Source organism: Haematobia irritans, chromosome 1 (genome assembly GCF_050003625.1).
Source record: "Haematobia irritans isolate KBUSLIRL chromosome 1, ASM5000362v1, whole genome shotgun sequence".
NCBI classification, from domain to species: Eukaryota; Metazoa; Arthropoda; class Insecta; order Diptera; family Muscidae; genus Haematobia; species Haematobia irritans.
The window spans coordinates 205,524,738-205,534,605 of NC_134397.1; positions in this window are offsets into that span (position 1 = coordinate 205,524,738).

Below are 9,868 nucleotides of genomic sequence, written 5' to 3' on the forward strand. Positions count from 1 at the left end.
TCATGACCACCCTCAAAAAATTGAAAATTCCATCCAAATCATGGAAAAATTGAAATTTTTATATGAAAAACTTGTTTTGCTCATATCTCCTAAACTATGCGTCCTAGAGCGAAAAGGACCTTAATTCATGACCACCCTCAAAAAATTGAAAATTCCATCCAAATCCTGAAAAAATTGAAATTTTTATATGAAAAAGTTGTTTTGCTCATATCTCCTAAACTATGCGTCCTAGAGCGAAAAGGAGCTTAATTCATGACCACCCTCAAAAAATTGAAAATTCCATCCAGATCATGGAAAAATTTAAATTTTTATATGAAAAACTTGTTTTGCTCATATCTCCTAAACTATGCGTCCTAGAGCGAAAAGGACCTTAATTCATGACCACCCTCAAAAAATTGAAAATTTCATCCAAATCATGGAAAAATTGAAATTTTTATATGAAAAACTTGTTTTGCTCATATCTCCTAAACTATGCGTCCTAGAGCGAAAAGGAGCTTAATTCATGACCACCCTTAAAAAATTGAAAATTCCATCCAAATCCTGAAAAAATTTAAATTTTTATATGAAAAAGTTGTTTTGCTCATATCTCCTAAACTATGCGTCCTAGAGCGAAAAGGAGCTTAATTCATGACCATTTCCAAAAAATTGAAAATTCCACCCAAGTCATGGAAAAATTGAAATTTTTATATGAAAAACTTGTTTTGCTCATATCTCCTAAACTATGCGTCCTAGAGCGAAAAGGAGCTTAATTCATGACCACCCTCAAAAAATTGAAAATTCCATCCAAATCCTGAAAAAATTGAAATTTTTATATGAAAAACTTGTTTTGCTCATATCTCCTAAACTATGCGTCCTAGAGCGAAAAGGACCTTAATTCATGACCACCCTCAAAAAATTGAAAATTCCATCCAAATCCTGAAAAAATTGAAATTTTTATATGAAAAAGTTGTTTTGCTCATATCTCCTAAACTATGCGTCCTAGAGCGAAAAGGAGCTTAATTCATGACCACCCTCAAAAAATTGAAAATTCCATCCAGATCATGGAAAAATTGAAATTTTTATATGAAAAACTTGTTTTGCTCATATATCCTAAACTATGCGTCCTAGAGCGAAAAGGAGCTTAATTCATGACCACCCTCAAAAAATTGAAAATTCCATCCAGATCATGGAAAAATTTAAATTTTTATATGAAAAACTTGTTTTGCTCATATCTCCTAAACTATGCGTCCTAGAGCGAAAAGGACCTTAATTCATGACCACCCTCAAAAAATTGAAAATTTCATCCAAATCATGGAAAAATTGAAATTTTTATATGAAAAACTTGTTTTGCTCATATCTCCTAAACTATGCGTCCTAGAGCGAAAAGGAGCTTAATTCATGACCACCCTTAAAAAATTGAAAATTCCATCCAAATCCTGAAAAAATTTAAATTTTTATATGAAAAAGTTGTTTTGCTCATATCTCCTAAACTATGCGTCCTAGAGCGAAAAGGAGCTTAATTCATGACCATTTCCAAAAAATTGAAAATTCCACCCAAGTCATGGAAAAATTGAAATTTTTATATGAAAAACTTGTTTTGCTCATATCTCCTAAACTATGCGTCCTAGAGCGAAAAGGAGCTTAATTCATGACCACCCTCAAAAAATTGAAAATTCCATCCAAATCCTGAAAAAATTGAAATTTTTATATGAAAAACTTGTTTTGCTCATATCTCCTAAACTATGCGTCCTAGAGCGAAAAGGACCTTAATTCATGACCACCCTCAAAAAATTGAAAATTCCATCCAAATCCTGAAAAAATTGAAATTTTTATATGAAAAAGTTGTTTTGCTCATATCTCCTAAACTATGCGTCCTAGAGCGAAAAGGAGCTTAATTCATGACCACCCTTAAAAAATTGAAAATTCCATCCAAATCCTGAAAAAATTGAAATTTTTATATGAAAAAGTTGTTTTGCTCATATCTCCTAAACTATGCGTCCTAGAGCGAAAAGGAGCTTGATTCATGACCATTTCCAAAAAATTTAAAATTCCACCCAAGTCATGGAAAAATTGAAATTTTTATATGAAAAACTTGTTTTGCTCATATCTCCTAAACTATGCGTCCTAGAGCGAAAAGGAGCTTAATTCATGACCACCCTTAAAAAATTGAAAATTCCATCCAAATCCTGAAAAAATTGAAATTTGTATATGAAAAACTTGTTTTGCTCATATCTCCTAAACTATGCGCCCTAGAGCGAAAAGGAGCTTAATTCATGACCACCCTCAAAAAATTGAAAATTCCACCCAAATCATGGAAAAATTGAAATTTTTATATGAAAAAGTTGTTTTGCTCATATCTCCTAAACTATGCGTCCTAGAGCGAAAAGGAGCTTGATTCATGACCATTTCCAAAAAATTTAAAATTCCACCCAAGTCATGGAAAAATTGAAATTTTTATATGAAAAACTTGTTTTGCTCATATCTCCTAAACTATGCGTCCTAGAGCGAAAAGGAGCTTAATTCATGACCACCCTTAAAAAATTGAAAATTCCATCCAAATCCTGAAAAAATTGAAATTTTTATATGAAAAACTTGTTTTGCTCATATCTCCTAAACTATGCGCCCTAGAGCGAAAAGGAGCTTAATTCATGACCACCCTCAAAAAATTGAAAATTCCACCCAAATCATGGAAAAATTGAAATTTTTATATGAAAAACTTGTTTTGCTCATATCTCCTAAACTATGCGTCCTAGAGCGAAAAGGAGCTTAATTCATGACCACCCTCAAAAAATTGAAAATTCCATCCAAATCATGGAAAAATTGAAATTTTTATATGAAAAACTTGTTTTGTTCATATCTCCTAAACTATGCGTCCTAGAGCGAAAAGGAGCTTAATTCATGACCACCCTCAAAAAATTGAAAATTCCATCCAAATCATGGAAAAATTGAAATTTTTATATGAAAAACTTGTGTTGTTCATATCTCCTAAACTATGCGTCCTAGAGCGAAAAGGAGCTTAATTCATGACCACCCTCAAAAAATTGAAAATTCCATCCAAATCCTGAAAAAATTGAAATTTTTATATGAAAAACTTGTTTTGCTCATATCTCCCAAACTATGCGTCCTAGAGCGAAAAGGAGCTTAATTCATGACCACCTTCAAAAATTTGAAAATTCCATCCAGATCATGGAAAAATTGAAAATTTTATATGAAAAACTTGGTTTGCTCATATCTCCTAAACTATGCGTCCTAGAGCGAAAAGGAGCTTAATTCATGACCACCCTCAAAAAATTGAAAATTCCACCCAAATCATGGAAAAATTGAAATTTTTATATGAAAAACTTGTTTTGCTCATATCTCCTAAACTATGCGTCCTAGAGCGAAAAGGAGCTTAATTCATGACCACCTCCAAAAAATTGAAAATTCCATCCAAATCTTGAAAAAATTGAAATTTTTATATGAAAAACTTGTTTTGCTCATATCTCCTAAACATGCGTCCTAGAGCGAAAAGGAGCTTAATTCATGACCACCTCCAAAAAATTGAAAATTCCATCCAAATCTTGAAAAAATTTAAATTTTTATATGAAAAACTTGTTTTGCTCATATCTCCTAAACTATGCGTCCTAGAGCGAAAAGGAGCTTAATTCATGACCACCCTCAAAAAATTGAAAATTCCATCCAAATCATGGAAAAATTGAAATTTTTATATGAAAAACTTGTTTTGCGCATATCTCTTAAACTATGCGTCCTAGAGCGAAAAGGAGCTTAATTCATGACGATCTCCAAAATATTGAAAATTCCATCCAAATCCTGAAAAAATTGAAATTTTTATATGAAAAACTTGTTTTGCTCATATCTCCTAAACTATGCGTCCTAGAGCGAAAAGGAGCTTAATTCATGACCACCCTCAAAAAATTGAAAATTCCATCCAAATCATGGAACAATTGAAATTTTTATATGAAAAACTTGTTTTGCTCATATCTCCTAAACTATGAGTCCTAGAGCGAAAAGGAGCTTAATTCATGACCACCCTCAAAAAATTGAAAATTCCATCCAAATCATGGAAAAATTGAAATTTTTATATGAAAAACTTGTTTTGCGCATATCTCTTAAACTATGCGTCCTAGAGCGAAAAGGAGCTTAATTCATGACGACCTCCAAAATATTGAAAATTCCATCCAAATCCTGAAAAAAATTGAAATTTTTATATGAAAAACTTGTTTTGCTCATATCTCCTAAACTATGCGTCCTAGAGCGAAAAGGAGCTTAATTCATGACCACCCTCAAAAAATTGAAAATTCCATCCAAATCATGGAACAATTGAAATTTTTATATGAAAAACTTGTTTTGCTCATATCTCCTAAACTATGAGTCCTAGAGCGAAAAGGAGCTTAATTCATGACCACCCTCAAAAAATTGAAAATTCCATCCAAATCATGGAAAAATTGAAATTTTTATATGAAAAGCTTGTTTTGCGCATATCTCCTAAACTATGCGTCCTAGAGCGAAAAGGAGCTTAATTCATGACCACCCTCAAAAAATTGAAAATTCCATCCAAATCATGGAAAAATTGAAATTTTTATATGAAAAACTTGTTTTGCTCATATCTCCTAAACTATGCGTCCTAGAGCGAAAAGGAGCTTAATTCATGACCACCCTCAAAAAATTGAAAATTCCATCCAAATCATGGAAAAATTGAAATTTTTATATGAAAAACTTGTTTTGCTCATATCTCCTAAACTATGCGTCCTAGAGCGAAAAGGAGCTTAATTCATGACCACCCTCAAAAAATTGAAAATTCCCTCCAGATCATGGAAAAATTTAAATTTTTATATGAAAAACTTGTTTTGCTCATATCTCCTAAACTATGCGCCCTAGAGCGAAAAGGAGCTTAATTCATGACCACCCTCAAAAAATTGAAAATTCCACCCAAATCATGGAAAAATTGAAATTTTTATATGAAAAACTTGTTTTGCTCATATCTCCTAAACTATGCGTCCTAGAGCGAAAAGGAGCTTAATTCATGACCACCCTCAAAAAACTGAAAATTCCATCCAAATCATGGAAAAATTGAAATTTTTATATGAAAAACTTGTTTTGTTCATATCTCCTAAACTATGCGTCCTAGAGCGAAAAGGAGCTTAATTCATGACCACCCTCAAAAAATTGAAAATTCCATCCAAATCATGGAAAAATTGAAATTTTTATATGAAAAACTTGTTTTGCTCATATCTCCTAAACTATGCGTTTTATATGAAAAACTTGTTTTGCTCATATCTCCTAAACTATGCGTCCTAGAGCGAAAAGGAGCTTAATTCATGACCACCCCAAAAAATTGAAAATTCCATCCAAATCCTGAAAAAATTGAAATTTTGATATGAAAAACTTGTTTTGCTCATGTCTGCTAAACTATGCGTCCTAGAGCGAAAAGGACCTTAATTCATGACCACCCTCAAAAAATTGAAAATTCCATCCAAATCATGGAAAAATTGAAATTTTTATATGAAAAACTTGTTTTGCTCATATCTCCTAAACTATGCGTCCTAGAGCGAAAAGGAGCTTAATTCATGACCACCCTCAAAAAATTGAAAATTCCATCCAAATCATGGAAAAATTGAAATTTTTATATGAAAAACTTGTTTTGCTCATATCTCCTAAACTATGAGTCCTAGAGCGAAAAGGAGCTTAATTCATGACCACCCTCAAAAAATTGAAAATTCCATCCAAATCATGGAAAAATTGAAATTTTTATATGAAAAACTTGTTTTGCTCATATCTCCTAAACTATGCGTCCTAGAGCGAAAAGGAGCTTAATTCATGACCACCTCCAAAAAATTGAAAATTCCTTCAAAATCTTGAAAAAATTGAAATTTTTATATGAAAAACTTGTTTTGCGCATATCTCTTAAACTATGCGTCCTAGAGCGAAAAGGAGCTTAATTCATGACCACCTCCAAAAAATTGAAAATTCCATCCAAATCTTGAAAAAATTGAAATTTTTATATGAAAAACTTGTTTTGCGCATATCTCTTAAACTATGCGTCCTAGAGCGAAAAGGAGCTTAATTCATGACGACCTCCAAAATATTGAAAATTCCATCCAAATCATGGAAAAATTGAAATTTTTATATGAAAAACTTGTTTTGCTCATATCTCCTAAACTATGCGTCCTAGAGCGAAAAGGAGCTTAATTCATGACCACCTCCAAAAAATTGAAAATTCCTTCAAAATCTTGAAAAAATTGAAATTTTTATATGAAAAACTTGTTTTGCTCATATCTCCTAAACTATGCGTCCTAGAGCGAAAAGGAGCTTAATTCATGACCACCCTCAAAAAATTGAAAATTCCATCCAAATCATGGAAAAATTGAAATTTTTATATGAAAAACTTGTTTTGCTCATATCTCCTAAACTATGCGTCCTAGAGCGAAAAGGAGCTTAATTCATGACCACCATCAAAAAATTGAAAATTCCACCCAAATCATGGAAAAATTGAAATTTTTATATGAAAAACTTGTTTTGCTCATATCTCCTAAACTATGCATCCTAGAGCGAAAAGGAGCTTAATTCATGACCACCCTCAAAAAATTGAAAATTCCATCCAGATCATGGAAAAATTTAAATTTTTATATGAAAAACTTGTTTTGCTCATATCTCCTAAACTATGCGCCCTAGAGCGAAAAGGAGCTTAATTCATGACCACCCTCAAAAAATTGAAAATTCCACCCAAATCATGGAAAAATTGAAATTTTTATATGAAAAACTTGTTTTGCTCATATCTCCTAAACTATGCGTCCTAGAGCGAAAAGGAGCTTAATTCATGACCACCCTCAAAAAATTGAAAATTCCATCCAGATCATGGAAAAATTGAAATTTTTATATGAAAAACTTGTTTTGCTCATATCTCCTAAACTATGCGTTCTAGAGCGAAAAGGAGCTTAATTCATGACCACCCCCAAAAAATTGAAAATTCCATCCAAATCCTGAAAAAATTGAAATTTTTATATGAAAAACTTGTTTTGCTCATATCTCCTAAACTATGCGCCCTAGAGCGAAAAGGAGCTTAATTCATGACCACCCTCAAAAAATTGAAAATTCCACCCAAATCATGGAAAAATTGAAATTTTTATATGAAAAACTTGTTTTGCTCATATCTCCTAAACTATGCGTCCTAGAGCGAAAAGGAGCTTAATTCATGACCACCCTCAAAAAATTGAAAATTCCACCCAAATCATGGAAAAATTGAAATTTTTATATGAAAAACTTGTTTTGCTCATATCTCCTAAACTATGCGTCCTAGAGCGAAAAGGAGCTTAATTCATGACCACCTTCAAAAATTTGAAAATTCCATCCAGATCATGGAAAAATTGAAATTTTTATATGAAAAACTTGGTTTGCTCATATCTCCTAAACTATGCGTCCTAGAGCGAAAAGGAGCTTAATTCATGACCACCCCCAAAAAATTGAAAATTCCATCCAAATCCTGAAAAATTGAAATTTTTATATGAAAAACTTGTTTTGCTCATATCTCCTAAACTATGCGTCCTAGAGCGAAAAGGAGCTTAATTCATGACCACCTTCAAAAATTTGAAAATTCCATCCAGATCATGGAAAAATTGAAATTTTTATATGAAAAACTTGTTTTGCTCATATCTCCTAAACTATGCGTCCTAGAGCGAAAAGGAGCTTAATTCATGACCACCCCCAAAAAATTGAAAATTCCATCCAAATCATGGAAAATTTGAAATTTTTATATGAAAAACTTGTTTTGCTCATGTCTCCTAAACTATGCGTCCTAGAGCGAAAAGGACCTTAATTCATGACCACCCTCAAAAAATTGAAAATTCCATCCAAATCATGGAAAAATTGAAATTTTTATATGAAAAACTTGTTTTGCTCATATCTCCTAAACTATGCGTCCTAGAGCGAAAAGGAGCTTAATTCATGACCACCCCCAAAAAATTGAAAATTCCATCCAAATCATGGAAAAATTGAAATTTTTATATGAAAAACTTGTTTTGCTCATATCTCCTAAACTATGCGTCCTAGAGCGAAAAGGAGCTTAATTCATGACCACCCTCAAAAAATTGAAAATTCCACCCAAATCATGGAAAAATTGAAATTTTTATATGAAAAACTTGTTTTGCTCATATCTCCTAAACTATGCGTCCTAGAGCGAAAAGGAGCTTAATTCATGACCACCCCCAAAAAATTGAATTTTCCATCCAAATCCTGAAAAAATTGAAATTTTTATATGAAAAACTTGTTTTGCTCATATCTCCTAAACTATGCGTCCAAGAGCGAAAAGGAGCTTAATTCATGACCACCTTCAAAAATTTGAAAATTCCATCCAGATCATGGAAAAATTGAAATTTTTATATGAAAAACTTGTTTTGCTCATATCTCCTAAACTATGCGTCCTAGAGCGAAAAGGAGCTTAATTCGTGACCACCCTCAAAAAATTGAAAATTCCATCCAAATCATGGAAAAATTGAAATTTTTATATGAAAAACTTGTTTTGCTCATATCTCCTAAACTATGCGTCCTAGAGCGAAAAGGAGCTTAATTCATGACCACCCTCAAAAAATTGAAAATTCCATCCAAATCATGGAAAAATTGAAATTTTTATATGAAAAACTTGTTTTGTTCATATCTCCTAAACTATGCGTCCAAGAGCGAAAAGGAGCTTAATTCATGACCAACCTCAAAAAATTGAAAATTCCACCCAAATCATGGAAAAATTGAAATTTTTATATGAAAAACTTGTTTTGCTCATATCTCCTAAACTATGCGTCCTAGAGCGAAAAGGAGCTTAATTCATGACCACCCCCAAAAAATTTAAATTTCCATCCAAATCCAGAAAAAATTGAAATTTTTATATGAAAAACTTGTTTTGTTCATATCTCCTAAACTATGCGTCCAAGAGCGAAAAGGAGCTTAATTCATGACCACCTTCAAAAATTTGAAAATTCCATCCAGATCATGGAAAAATTGAAATTTTTATATGAAAAACTTGTTTTGCTCATATCTCCTAAACTATGCGTCCAAGAGCGAAAAGGAGCTTAATTCATGACCACCTTCAAAAATTTGAAAATTCCATCCAGATCATGGAAAAATTGAAATTTTTATATGAAAAACTTGTTTTGCTCATATCTCCTAAACTATGCGTCCTAGAGCGAAAAGGAGCTTAATTCATGACCACCTTCAAAAATTTGAAAATTCCATCCAGATCATGGAAAAATTGAAATTTTTATATGAAAAACTTGGTTTGCTCATATCTCCTAAACTATGCGTCCTAGAGCGAAAAGGAGCTTAATTCATGACCACCCCCAAAAAATTGAAAATTCCATCCAAATCCTGAAAAATTGAAATTTTTATATGAAAAACTTGTTTTGCTCATATCTCCTAAACTATGCGTCCTAGAGCGAAAAGGAGCTTAATTCATGACCACCTTCAAAAATTTGAAAATTCCATCCAGATCATGGAAAAATTGAAATTTTTATATGAAAAACTTGTTTTGCTCATATCTCCTAAACTATGCGTCCTAGAGCGAAAAGGAGCTTAATTCATGACCACCCCCAAAAAATTGAAAATTCCATCCAAATCATGGAAAATTTGAAATTTTTATATGAAAAACTTGTTTTGCTCATGTCTCCTAAACTATGCGTCCTAGAGCGAAAAGGACCTTAATTCATGACCACCCTCAAAAAATTGAAAATTCCATCCAAATCATGGAAAAATTGAAATTTTTATATGAAAAACTTGTTTTGCTCATATCTCCTAAACTATGCGTCCTAGAGCGAAAAGGAGCTTAATTCATGACCACCCCCAAAAAATTGAAAATTCCATCCAAATCATGGAAAAATTGAAATTTTTATATGAAAAACTTGTT